This window comes from Eucalyptus grandis, chromosome 3 (genome assembly GCF_016545825.1).
Source record: "Eucalyptus grandis isolate ANBG69807.140 chromosome 3, ASM1654582v1, whole genome shotgun sequence".
Taxonomy (NCBI): Eukaryota; Viridiplantae; Streptophyta; class Magnoliopsida; order Myrtales; family Myrtaceae; genus Eucalyptus; species Eucalyptus grandis.
In genome coordinates, this window is record NC_052614.1 from 53,857,759 (window position 1) to 53,862,534 (window position 4,776).

Consider the following 4,776-nt stretch of genomic DNA (forward strand, 5'->3'; position numbering starts at 1 on the left):
CTTTTGTCACCAATTCTTCAGAGATACTTTTTTATTGCACTTTGCCTCTATAGATTCAATGGATCATTCTTTCTATAGAATTTCCTGCAATCAACTCATTTCCTTTTGATATCCATGAATTTGGATCATTCCTTGATGTTAGAGCAAAATATGAAATCTCCATAAATAATCAAATATTCTTTCTAAACTCATCATAATAAATTATTTAAGGAAAGAACATCATGCACAATAATATCTTGAAAAATTCTCACTTAATCAAAGCACAATAAAATCAGAGAGAATAACATCCTTGAATATTTAAGAAATAGTATTTTGCATAATAAATTAATATCACGTAAGACAGAATTCCACTTATGAAAATATGACAAAATTTGAGAGTATAAAATCAAACCAAATAAATTTAATTGTCTCTAAGCGGAAATCAAATCAATCACACGTATTAAATCAAATCGTGACTCACAAATTAAAAAAATCACACGATTCTTCCTTCAATCAAACCAATCAAAGAATATGATCATTATAAAATATAAATCAATCAAGGCATGAAGATGATATAAATATAATGAGAATTTTTAAATTATGTACTCAAACAAATTGGAAAAAAATGTACCTTCCTTACCAATTTTTTTTTTTTAATTTCCTGCAAAAACAACTCACATTTTCTTTGGTATCCATATTTTCTTGGGTCCTTCAAAGTTAGTAGAGTATGTTGCTTTTACCCAATCTTTGTATCCATATTTTCTTGGGTCCTTCAAAGTTAGTAGAGTATGTTGTTTTTACCAAATCTTTCTTAACATGTCTCCAAACTTTAGGACATTTTTTCTCAAAGTGTTTTAAGTCTCCACAATTTGAACACTTGAAGGTATTCGATCAACAGGTTTTGTAACAATCCTTCAAAATGCTTCTTGTACACAAGTCTATGAGGTCTTTGTCTAAGTCTCTCATTGACTTTAGGAAAATCTATTGGAGAATCACTTTCCTTATTGAAGCCAAGTCCCGACTTGTTTTGTTTTTGGTAACCCGGGGAACCTCGTAAGCCGACAACCGCAAGCAAACCCCGGGGGACCTTTGTAGGACTCACTACCGCAGTATTTAGATAAGAATCCTTAACGACGCCTCGAGGATTCGAACTTCTCTCATTCGTGAGGGGGAGAGAGCCTTAGTCAGCTGCGCCATTGAGGGCAGTGGTGCCAAGTCCCGACTTGTTATAGTAAGGTACTTGTATGGAAAGGATATGCTATAATATTTTTGAACCCTTTGAAAATTTTGTTGTAATATTTGAAAATTCCTTTTTTAAAGAATCATTTTCTTGACAAGTAAATCTTGACTTTCTTTTATTTGTAGAAAATCTTTTTGCAAAATTTCAAACTTTTCTTTCAAGAAAATCCTCGTTGCCTAAGTCATGAATTCTCATTTTTTAGTTTGGAAATCCTTTTAAGAGAAGATTTGAGATTTAACAAAAGCTCATTTATATACTTAAGAACTTTAGTAGGAATTTTTGAATGACTTGCTTCGACTTCTTTGTCGGATTCTGAGTCTGTATCTAAGTCAGACTTTGATTCTCGAGTCCGTGTTTGAGTCGACTTTGATTCCGAGTTTGATTCGATTCCGATTTTGAGTCTGAGTTTGAATGTGCCATCAAACATATATTTCGCTTGTCATCTTCTCTCTTGGTTCTTTTCTCCCATTCGTTTGTATTGTCTTCTTCCACTGAGTTTCCTTCTTTTCTACTCTGTTTTTGAATTTCTTGATAAAAAGCAAGTTATTTGTCGTCCATGTCATTTTCTGAGTCTCGTATCATCGAATCAACGTTAGATTTTAAAACAATGGGCTTCTTACCTTTGGGATCTTCGTCATTGATTTGTTCCACTTCGTAGGATTGAAGAGTGCCAATCAATTTATCAACATAAAGTGGCATAATCCTCCGAGTCTCTCGGATTGAGGTCTTGACATTGTTCTAATCTTTTGAGAGACCTCGCAGAAGTTTGTTGACCTTCATTGGGGGAAGAAATTTGATGACCTTGATACGCCAAACCGTTTATAATTTCTGTAAAACGATTGAATATATTTCCATTGACTCTCATGGCTTCATCTTGAAGGATTCATATTGGCCAAGTAGGAAGTTTACTTTGGTCTCTTTTACACGATCAGTCCATTCATAAGTAACATGAAGTCTATCCCGGACTTCCTTAGAGACAAGGTGCAATATAAAGAATAAATGGCTTTTGCATCAAGAGCTTTCTTTTGGACATCTTCGTTCGAGACATAAGAGCGGGGGTTTGGTTTCTTTGTCTTTACTATTCTTATTTAATGTAGACGTAGCGATGGGATTGATTCATTTTTCCACGACATCCCATTGTAAGGGATCTCTAAATCTTAGGAATGTTTTCATTTTGTTTTTCCAAACACTGTATTCATTTCCATCAAAATATGGTGGCCTACTGTTGCTCTATCCTTTCATAAATCCTGGTGCTAAGGTACTAGTCATAGAAGATCTTTAGCTCAAAAGTAAAAGTACTTTAATAAAATGAGTACTTGGCTTTGATACTAATTGAAAGTACTAGTATGAACACCTAGATGGGGGTGAATAGGTGTGAAGAAAAATTTACGCGAAATGTAGTAAAATATTTTGCTTTTGAAACTAAGTCTGAAGAACAACAATTGAGCGAATTCAGACTTTAGCAGTTAAATAAAACTATGAACAAAATAAAGGAGTTCAGGGAAGAGAATAAGAACACATAATTTATAGTGGTCCGGCTTAGATCAAACCTATGTCCACTTTTTCCACGCTGGTAGCCTCTAGCCGGATTCCACTATGCAATCAACAAGATATTACAACTTTGAGTGCAAACACTTAGTGGTAGATCACACTATCTCACTAAGTCACTCTTTTGGTATTTCTCTCATGATCATAAACATTTAAGCTCACTAAAGACAAGTGTATGATCGAATGTCGCTTAGACTTTGGAATTTTACAATCCGTCTTTTACTTACTTATCGGTCCTTGATCTTCTTAAATACTCCACTACTTCCAAACTAGCCGTTAGATAGTATCTAGAGGATTGTCTTCTAATCTACCAATTAGACAGATCTGTATTAAGAAAATTTAGTAGCCGTTGAGCGACGAAGTAGAATCCCAAATTAATTCGATCGCCTATACAAACAGAATCTTGCTTTCCATAAGTAAAGTTTCTTTGTTTGAAAAGTTCTTGTCTTCAATATCAAATTATCAATCAATTAGATTGAGTAAATCATATCTATCTTGATATAGAATCCAAACCAAATCACTAGCCATTATATGTTTGGGGCTTGTGTTACGTTCTGTTAAATTGTCTTGTTCTCAACATGCTTCGTTCTGAATCTGTTACGTTCGAACTTATGTCTCGTTCTGGACATTGTTACGTTCGAATGTAAAGTCGAGAATGTTCCGTCGAAAGTAAAGTCTGAGTGTCTTTCTGCCTGGTGGATTTTACAACCTGGATGTGAGTCTCAACATATCCCGGTTATGAACATATTTAGTTTTAAGGTCTAGACACAGTCTGAATAAGTTTAGCTTCAAGATAGAGTATGTTTTCTGGTTCTTTCAAGTATAGACTTTAATAATATCATAGAGTCTATCTTCTGGTTCTTCCAAGTATAGACTTTGACAATATCATAGAGTCTATCTTCTGATTCTTTCAAGTATAGACTTTGACAATATTTTTACATGTTTTATCATCTGCATAGTCTATTACTCAACCTTTAAACACGTTAGTAGCATTTGATTTATTTTGTCATTTTCAAAACATCATAAGAGATTTCTCTAACAACAATCTTGCAAAAGTGATAGATGTGCAGGCTACGCGTTCTCCATTTAATCCACACTTTTTGGCTATTAGCCAAGTCACTTGAGAAGAGATTTCTCTTGGTTTCTTTGTTGACATGGGCTGATCTCTTCCTCCATTGCCAAATACTTCTATAATCAAATAAAGATTATTCTAGATAGCTCTAGTAAAATGGATCATATTTTAACAGTATCAATCGTCCTCTTTGGCTCTTGTTTCCATGTTGCGCCTTTTCTTCTTTTTTTTTTCTCCTTTATTTTACTTCAAAGTTGCTTTACATAGAATAAGTGTCAACCAAACACGCTTTGCTTTTAATAAACACACCTTCGTGTAAAGATGTTGGAAAAATGGTTTACACCTCCAAAGTCGAACTGAACGTGGCCAGCGACGTTCACGAGGAAAAATTATTGGTCGGGGCGTTTCCCTAATTTTCCTACACATGGCATTTTATTTTTCATAAGCTATGGCGTTACCAAAGAGTCGAACAAGACCACTGCCCTCAGCGATGCAGCTGGCTCGAACTCTCCCTCTCACGAAGGGGAGAAGTTTGAATCCCGTGCGTCGTTAGGAATTCTTACCTGGAGTATTATGGTGGTGGGTCATGCAGTCACTTCCCTAGGGTTTGCTTGCCGGCTGTTGTCTTACGGAGTTTCTTGGGTTACCAAAGAAGAAGAAGAAGAAGAAGAAGAAGAAGAAGAAGAAGAAGAAGAAGAAGAAGAAATCGAACAAGAATTCGCAGCATTCATTGATGATAAAGTCTAGAGATATGCATTAATCATGTTGTCGTGATGTGAACCGTCCAAAGTATTGTTTATTGTTTTAAAAAATGGAATTCGTAGGAGGAGCATATGTTATTTTCCTACATAAACCCAAAGATTGTATTCATTCATTCCCGGAACAACAACTCTCTCTCTCTCTCTCTCTCTCTCCCCACCTTCCAAAGCAGACAACA